Consider the following 9,804-nt stretch of genomic DNA (forward strand, 5'->3'; position numbering starts at 1 on the left):
TACTTAGTCTAGTAATGTTGATGTAGATTGTATTCTTTTACTTCTATCATAAAATATTCATCTTTTAAATTTTATTCAATCATTTATAAATGTAAAAAACATTCTTAGCTTGTGGACTGTACGAAGGCCAGCAGCAGGCTAAAATTTGACCTGTGCGTCATAGTTTGCCCACCCCAGCTCTAGAACACAGTTATTTCTCATCATCTAGAAAGCTATGTGATAAGAACCTTAATCAACATTTATTGGGGGTACCCTTTTCAGCTGAGGTCAGAATGTATGGTCCTTGGATGAGATACTGTTTGAATTATTGAACCAAAGCCCTGGTTTGGGTCATTCTTGACAACAATGACCTTCCTTCCAACAGCCAGAGAAGCCCCCGCTATGCAGTTAATGCTAAATTCGGACTTTTTCATTTGAATCTGACACTACGGGTCACAGAGAATGCTATGAAAAACATATGCTATGAAATCTAAACATTTCTAGAACCTAAAACTGGGCTAGAGGGACTCCAGCTCCTAATAGGATTTTATACTTCAGGACCCTAGATGACTCAAAGGGGGGCTCCTCCCCCCACTATTCCCACTGGGTATTAGAGAAATTTCTAGCATTCCAGTCATCCTGGCAGATCCTCCACTCTCCTCTTTGTCCCTTATCTCTATACCTGACTCACCCTTTCATGTTTAGGGGCTCCCTTCTGTTGCCATCGCTAAGTGGAGGCCCTTCACATTGACATCCCACTGTATACAGATGGAAACAAGGGAGAAAATGATAAGTCACATGCAGGCTAGGATGTGGATGTTATATCATCCCCTGCAAAGTTACTTTGTAGACCCAGGCACCAGGTAGCAATCAGAAATTTCTACTAATCCATGAAAAGATTAACCTAAGCAGGATCTGTTCAAAATAGTGATGTTACCAAACTTTGTATTTCACTTTTTGTTGCCCCTTTCCACCTTCTTTCTCCTTCCCCACTTCACCTCTCCTCTTTTCTCCCTGACTTGAACAGATGTTGGGGAAGCTATGGTCATTGGTCTAGTCAACTAGCTGAACGTGTTTTAACCATATGCAGAAGGAAGAGACTTCAAGGATGATAAGTTACAAGGGTATTTCCCTTGGACCTCCACTCCCACTTCATGATGTCAAGCCTATATCTTGCTGAAGACCCAAAGCCAATTTTTCTTTCAAGGGCCACCCCTTTACAATGGCAAAAGCATGTGCCAAGGCTCAAACACTCCTCCATTATGCAATTCTAGGTAGGGTGGCAAGGAAGAGACCAGGTACGATGCATGTCCATTAGTGTTCTACTAGGAACCCTGGGGCTAACATATGCTGAAGAGAAGACAGTCAGAGTGTGAATCATAATGTCTTATGTCTAAAGAATATATCCAGTTTACAGAATGGAGAAAGATGCTTCTCCCTCCTCAAAAAAAAGAAGAAGAAAAAGAAAAAAAAAAAAGAAGAAAAAAGTTATACCTTGAAGTGGGAAGGAAAGGGAAAATAAGAAAGATTATTTTTCTTTTTTTAAAGATTTTATTTGACAGAGATAGAGAGAGAGCACAAGCGGGGAGCAGCAGAGGGAGAGGGATAAGCAGGCTTCCCACTGAGCAGGGAGCCCGACGCGGGCTCCATCCCAGGACTCTGGGATCATGACTCGAGCCTAAGGCAGCCGCTTAACCAACTGAGCCACCCAGGCGCCCCAGAAAGATCATTTCTTAACATACTCTAGCACAGTCTTTAAGAGTTGTAACTGGAGGGCGCCTGGGTGGCTCAGTTGGTTAAGCGACTACCTTCGGCTCAGGTCATGATCCTGGAGTCCTGGGATCAAGTCCCGCATCGGGCTCCCTGCTCAGCAAGGAGCCTGCTTCTCCCTCTGACCCTCCCCCCTCTCATGTGCTCTCTCTCTCTCTCTCATTCTCTCTGTCTCAAATAAATAAATAAAATCTTAAAAAAAAAAAAAAAAAAAGAGTTGTAACTGGAGAATGAATGCCAGGGGTTGAGCTCAAAACCACATTAGGGGCAGTAACCCAATCAGGCAGTTTCTTAATCTTGTCATCGTCAAAGAACACAGTGCCCTCTAGTGGGAAAAAATTTTAAGCCGCCCTTACTACCAACACTGAGCCTTATCTATTTCTACAAAATACCCACACACAGGCAGCTACATGGCAATAATCATGATCAGCTGAAATTCTGAAATAATTGTATTTATCAATAATATCTGACATTGGACACTTACTATGTGTGAGGCACTGTGCTAAGCAAGCGTTTTACAAGTATTACCTCATTTAATACTGTGTAAGGCAGGTACCCTTAACTCTGCTTTATAAATTGAACTTAAAACTATAACTTGCCCAAGGCACCCCAGCCAATAAGGGCAGGGGGGTGGGGGCAAGGGACGAAATAACTTTTATATTTTAAACTGTCTTAAGGGGCGCCTGGGTGGCTCAGTCGGTTAAGCGGCTGCCTTCGGCTCAGGTCATGATCCTGGAGTCCAGGGATCAAGCCCCGCATCGGGCTCCCTGCTCAGCAGGAAGCCTGCTTCTCCCTCTCCCACTCCCCTCTCTCATGCTCTCTGTCTCATTCTCTCTCTCAAATAAATAAATAAAATCTTTTAAAAAAATAAATTGTCTTAAGAAAACTACATGCTGGGGCGCCTGGGTGGCTCAGTCGTTAAGCGTCTGCCTTCGGCTCAGGTCATGATCCCAGGGTCCTGGCATCGAGCCCCGCATCGGGCTCCCTGCTCGGCGAAGCCTTCTTCTCCCTCTCCCTCTCCCACTCCCCCTGCTTGCGTTCCTGCTCTCACTCTCTCTCTCAAATAAATAAATAAAATCTTAAAAAAAAAAAGAAAACTACATGCTCACACACAAAAAGCCAAGAACTACAGCAGAAATTTGGAAAACATTTGCTACAACTTGCTCATTTTTTTTTAAAAGATTTTATTTGACAGAGAGAGAGACAGTGAGGGGGGAACACAAGCAGGGGGAGTGGGAGAGGGAGAAGCAGGCTTCCCGCGGAGCAGGGAGCCCGATGCAGGGCTCAACCCCAGGATCCTGGGATCATGACCTGAGCCGAAGGCAGACACTTGACTGAGCCACCCAGGTGCCCCCAAATTGCTCATTTCTAGTAACATATTGCAAGCTTTAACTTGTAATAATGAAATAAGTAAGCCTGTTCATGAATAAAATTTTTCATATTTCCCCTAAGTCTCTCTCAAAATATTGAAGATTTAAATGATTTTAAGTGGTGCTGAATTACTAGTCAGGGGCATCATCATGTTACCTCTACCCCTGGGTGAAACAAGTTATGCACAATATTCTGCTGTCATCAGAGCTTCTGAGTCCCCTTCCAAAAGACTTTTTTTTTTTTAAGATCTTATTTATTTATTTGAGACAGAATGAGAGAGAGAGAGAGCACGTGAGGGGGGGAGGGTCAGAGGGAGAAGCAGACTCCCTGCCGAGCAGGGAGCCCGATGCGGGACTCGATCGCGGGACTCCAGGATCATGACCTGAGCCGAAGGCAGTCGCTTAACCAACTGAGCCACCCAGGCACCCCCAAAAGACTTCTTTATGCTCATTTCTCTTATCTCTTGTCCAAAAACCCACATAAATTATTCAGTAAATTAAATGGCATTTACTACTGCAGCCTAAGACAAATCAACAGACCTCTAAACATTATAAAAAAGGAAACCTATATTCTGAGAACTTTACACTAAAACATCATAGTAGCCGCAGTAAAAGTCGCTCTATACCTCTGAACAAAAACTAAATAAAGCCTGCATTCTAATTTTAACTACCCAAAGAAATTGCTAACATAATGCATTTATGCCATGGTATCAGATTTTAAGGACTAATTACTGGAAAGAAGGAAAATAATTGGTTTTAGTATTTGGAAAAATTCAATTTGGCTGCAACCACAAATCAATGTAGGGACTAACACAAAAGATTAACATTCACTTTAGGCTGCATCAAAAACATTGGTTACCTTCCTTTTGCCTGAGGATAAAATCCAAAATTCTTAGCTGAACACTCCAAGGGTCTTAGATGGGTGCCCAGGCCACTCTCTCAGCCTCATTCAGAGAACCAAATATTTATATATCACTTCAAATTAATGCTAGACATAATTCTAGTTGTTGGGAAGAAAACAGTGAATTAAAAAACAGTCTCTGCCCTCAACTTTAAGGAAAATAAAGTAGAAGTAGAGGGGCAAAAATAGTGGTGTAGGGGAGTGGTGGGGATTAGGGTAGGCCTTTCTGATAAAATGACATTTGAGCATACATCTGAGGGAATCATGGCGTATTTCAGGAAAGACTGCCCAAATGAAGGATATACAGTGCAACAGTGTGGGGACAGAAGCATATTTGTAGTTATTTGAGAACAGTAAGACCAGTGCGGCTGAATCAGAGAGCAAATCCAGTGGTAGGAAATGCTCTGGTTTTGGGAGTGAAGGGAGAGGTGTTGGCACACTACAGAGGACTTCTTAGGCTATGGCAGAAACTTCACATTTACTCTGAGATGAGAAGCCACTGGAAATTTTGAGAAGAGGTACATCTCAGACATGTTTTTAAAAGAATAAGCCTTGCAGGGCGCCTGGGTGGCTCGGTTGTTGGGTGTCTGCCTTTGGCTCGGGTCATGATCCCAGGGTCCTGGGATTGAGCCCCGCATCGGGCTCCCTGCTCGGCAGGAAGTCTGCTTCTCCCTCTCCCTCTGCCCCTGCTTGTGTTCCCTCTCTCGCTGTATCTCTGTCAAATAAATAAAATCTTAAAAAAAAAAAAAAAGAAGAAGAAGCCTTGCAATAGTATGGAGACTAGAACAGGGAGGCACAAGGGTAGAAGCAGTCTTACGTCTTATTCCTAGTGCCTCCCCCCAACTAGAGGTATCACCACATAACCAGCTAGTATTTACTGTGTCATATGTGCCAGGCATAACTTACACCATTTAATCCTCAAAACTACAAAGTAGCTGTTACAAATGGGAGGGAAAACAAAAAAGACTCAGGCAAAGTCAAGTGCTTCATTCACAATGAAGAGCTAATAAATGGTGGAATCATAAGCTTGATACTATGGTGCAGGTTTCTTCCACTGTTCTTCCACAACACACCCTTGCGAGTCAATGAATTCTGAACCAGACCATTTTACCACTCAAGTCTTTGCACATTATTACCCTCTGCCTAGAACACCCTTCCACCCAATTTCTTTCATGGCAAACTTGTTCATTTTTTAGATCAACTCAATTTCCCTCGTGAGTGAAATCATTCCTGATCTTCTCCAGGCCACTTAGCTGCTCCATCTTTTGTGCCTTTATAGCAGTTTCTCCATCTTCATTTCTCTGAAACGATACTTACTGGTTGTACTATAATTGTGTCCATTTATATCTTTCCACCATTATGTTCCTCAAGATAGAGTCATGCCTTCTTATTCATCATCACCTCTCCCGCTCCATTCCTCCCCTCCTCCATCCACCTCTACACATATCTTGCACAGTGCCAGGAGCCAAATAAATGCTAGCTGGATGGAGTAACAGATTATTAAAGAATCAAATGTAGAGTCCCCATTCTACTCTTTACATCTTGCATATTGGTGCCACAACAGAAAGAAAAAAAAAGATAAATATGAGATGGTGGATGTAATAACTAGATGGGTGTGGGGGGGGGACTCTTCACAATGTGTATGTATATCAAATCATCACAACGTACACTTTAAATATTTTGTCAATTATACCTCAATAAACCTTTTTTAAAAATTAGCCAAAGGAGAAGAAAAAATAAAGTGAAAAAAGAGAGAAACCAAGAAACAGACTTTTAACTGTGGAGAACAAACTGATATTACCAGAGGAGAGGTGGGTAGGGGGATGGGTGAAGTAGGTGATGGGGATTAAGGGGTGTACTTGTCTTGATGAACACCGAGTGATGGAATTGTTGAATCACTATATCATACCCCAGAAACTAATATAACACTGTATGTTATATTACTCTCTACACTGTATAACACTCTACTGGACTTAAAATTCTAAAAAAATAAAGAAAAAAGTGGATGGATGTTAACTAGACTTATTGCGAACATTTCACAACATAAACAAATATCAAATCATTGTACACATGAAAATGTTATAACTCAATTTTTTAAAAATAAAAAAATAGAGCATATACTCTAGTTTATATTAAGTAGAGCTCTATATCATTTGTAAAATATAGGCTTTTTTTTTTTTAAGATTTTATTCATTTATTTGACAGAGACACAGCGAGAGAGGGAACACAGCAGGGGGAGTGGGAGAGGGAGAAGCAGGCTTCCCGCTGAGCAGGGAGCCCGATGTGGGGCTCGATCCCAGGACCCTGGGATCATGACCTGAGCTGAAGGCAGACGCTTAACAACTAAGCCACCCAGGTGCCCCAAAATATATGCTTTTAAACAACAAAATATTGAAAGCTAGAGAACATCCCAAAACTGAAACCATGAAGAAACAAAACTGTCCAAAGAAATACTTCAGAAATTAGAAACACTTAGTCTGAAAGATGGAAAGAGCATTAGTCTTGTTGATTTCAATACCTAGAAGACTGAAATGTGCATGTGAGACTGTCTTGAGTGGCAAAATTAAAAGCAATATGGAGAAGACACAGAAAAGCAAAAAGTGATTTAACTGAAGCAAGAATATACTATAAAACAAAGCATTCCAATTGCAGGAAACTCCCCATTTCCAGAAAAGTTCATATAAAAACTATGTGGCTACCTTGATGAAAAGTAACAGAAGGAATGTACTCTAATTCCAGTCTCTGACATTCTGATTTAAGAGTACAATTCATGTAATTCCAGAATACTTAGAATAGTTCCAGATCTCCAGTTCAGAACTATTTTATAGTTATTAAATTCATTAGATGTTTAGGGGCGCCTGGGTGGTGCAGTCAGTTAAACATCCAACTTGGTTTAGGTTCAGGTTGTGATCTCAGGTTTGTGAGATCAAGTCCCACGTCAGGCTCAATGCTCGGCATGGATTCTGCTTGAGATTCTCTCTCCCTCTCCCTCTGCCCCTCTCCCCCTACACTATCTCTAAAATAAATATACTTTTTAAAGATTTTATTTGTCAGAGAGAGAGCACAAGCAGGGGGAGCAGCAGGCAGAGGGAAAAGCAGGCTCCCCGCTGAGCAAGGAGCCCAATGCAGGACTCAATCTGAGGACACTGGGATCATGACCTGAGCCAAAGGCAGACACTTAACCGACTGAACCACTCAGGCATCCCAATAAACCTTTAAAAAAAGATAGATGTGGGTGCCTGGGTGGCTCAGTTGGTTAAGCGACTGCCTTCGGCTCAGGTCATGATCCTGGAGTTCCCTGGATCGAGTCCCGCATCGGGCTCCCTGCTCGGCGGGGAGTCTGCTTCTCCCTCTGGCCCTCCCCCTCTCATGTGCTCTCTCTCATTCTCTCTCTCTCAAATAAATAAATAAAATCTTTAAAAAATAAATAAATAAATAAAATAAATAAAAAATAAAAAAAGATAGATGTTTAAAACCTTGGCCCAAGTTTTCTCATTTTGCCTGTTTTCTAAATGACCTGACATTTTTGCTACCTTACTTTTATGCCCAGTTCTTGGTTTGAATAGGCTATATAAGATACTGCAAAGCAGGGAAAGCAGAGGTGGACAGGTGAGGCATTTTATATTTTCTGTATGTTCTCTCCCACCAAACCTTTCCAGAATCTATCAATTTAGTCTCTCAGCTCCAAATTCACCCTGAAGGGTCTCTCCCACTGCTTCTGGCAGCTGCACCATCAGTAAACAAGGTGGGTATGAAGACATCTGGTGATGCTCTTCCCTAGTCACAATCTCAGAATATATGGTTCTCCTTGGCACTCACAGACCTGGGCCAGGCTGATGATCATCTTCCTGCAACCCTTCCAACACAAACACCTCATGTTCCAGATGTCCTGCCAACACTTGAAACGCCTCCATCTCTGTGTGCTCACACACTCAGTAACTAGCTACAGCTTCCCTGAATCTTGGAGGGTGGCTTCCTACTAGCCTAGTGACTGAAGACCAGCTCTGGTCTAGGCAAACCAGTAAACTCTGCCATCCAGTGGGCTGTAGCTACCCCTTCTTAGGGGAGGCCTGAACCCAAACTTGGGCCCCCTACTTCCAAGAGGTGTCCAGGTACCTCTTCCTTCAGTACTCTCCCTCAGCTCTGGGTTACCATATAGAATTCTCATGTCTTCTTTCTTTTGCCACAGTTTAAAACTTTTTTAAAGGGGTGCCTGGGTGGCTCAGATTAAGCATCTACCTTCAGCTCAGGTCATGATCCCAAGACCCTGGGATCGAGCCCCCCATTGGGCTCCCTGATCAGCCAGGGAGCCTGCTTTTCCCTCTCCCTCTGCTGTTCCCTGTTTGTGCTCTCTCACTCTCTCTGTCAAATAAAATCTTTTTTTTAAAAAACTTTTTTATATTAAACTTCCCTGTTATAATCACTAGGTGGCTTCTCTTTCTAGATTGGACCCAGACTGATACTTTCCCACCAAGCCAGGCTCAGAGAAGCAATACAATGAAAACCAGCCACTGAAAGTTTTCCTAGATGTAGTCCTAAATCTGTAAAATAACTTGTATATCTGATGAAATGCAAAATATATAAAAACTAAAAAATCTTAGCTTTGAGGGTTCAAAAGGTTGTTTATAGATATGTCATCCAAAATACTTAAACATATGTTGATCCTATTTGATAAAACAGTGGCAGCAACATCAAAAAACAAATAGGTTTAATTTACCTCATTTTAAGGATTTGCAGAACATCACATAAAAAATACGGTTTCTCCTTTCTTAAGCCTACAATCTAATAGAGAGAACTAGGCTTAAAATCATCATTCATTTTAAGTTTACATGTTCCTAGTTATACAATGTAATGTGAGAGGTGCTATCATAAAGGAGATAAAAATCAATCCTCTAACTTTTGAGACATTTTCTCCTCTGGAGAAACAATGTGGTAAAGAGACACTGTTCAATACAAGAACAAGAAATATAACAGCTAAATGAGTGATGGGTAAGGAAAAAGGAAAGCCAACCTATCAAGTCTGGAAAAAATGTTAGAAGATGTGGAAAAGAAAGTACAACATTCAGTCAGAACTTTAAATAAATGATAGAGTAAGCTTAACATAACCAGAATGAAAGAAAACTGTTTCAAGTATAGGAAATAATATGCACAAAGGTGAGAATATATGTAGAAAGTCTGGGAGAATATGAGTAAAGCAATTTAACCGCAGCAAATTTCTGAAATAAATTAGTAATGTTAATAGTGGTGGTATTGCAACAGTGTCTTGCAAAGACCAGTCAGCCTGTCTTCAGTGCAAGGGCTGAAAGTGAGGGGAAGGAATGCTTAAGGTTGAAATAGGTTATTAGGAGGCAAACAGGCTCCTCTTAGTTAAGGTAATGAAGGATGGATAGAAGCTGTTGTATTTGTTACATTGTTAGAAAAGTTGCTACATTGTGAGAAAAGCTGTTAATACAAGTTTGGTCTAGAGTTAAGGACAATGCAGAACAAACTGGGAGGGTAAAAAGCAAAGATATCTTTGCTCAAAAAAGGAAAATGATCTTAGTCACAGGTGAAAATAAAGAAGAAATAAAACAGAGAAATAGGAAAGGAATAATTTCAAATGTCATGGGGAAAAAAATGTAACAATATAACCTGAATATATGTTCAGGTTTAGGCCTAGGTTTGCACCAATCATTATATGATAGGCACTACAACCCAACAGGACACATAACCACGTATAAAACATCCAGTTGATACATGGACTAGAATGATACAATCTTTCACATTTGAAGAAACTTCAGTTGC

The sequence above is a fragment of the Mirounga angustirostris genome, unplaced genomic scaffold, assembly GCF_029215605.1.
Source record: "Mirounga angustirostris isolate CCGP_5_RB_7025 unplaced genomic scaffold, mMirAng1.0.hap1 SCAF_14, whole genome shotgun sequence".
Lineage (NCBI taxonomy): Eukaryota > Metazoa > Chordata > Mammalia > Carnivora > Phocidae > Mirounga > Mirounga angustirostris.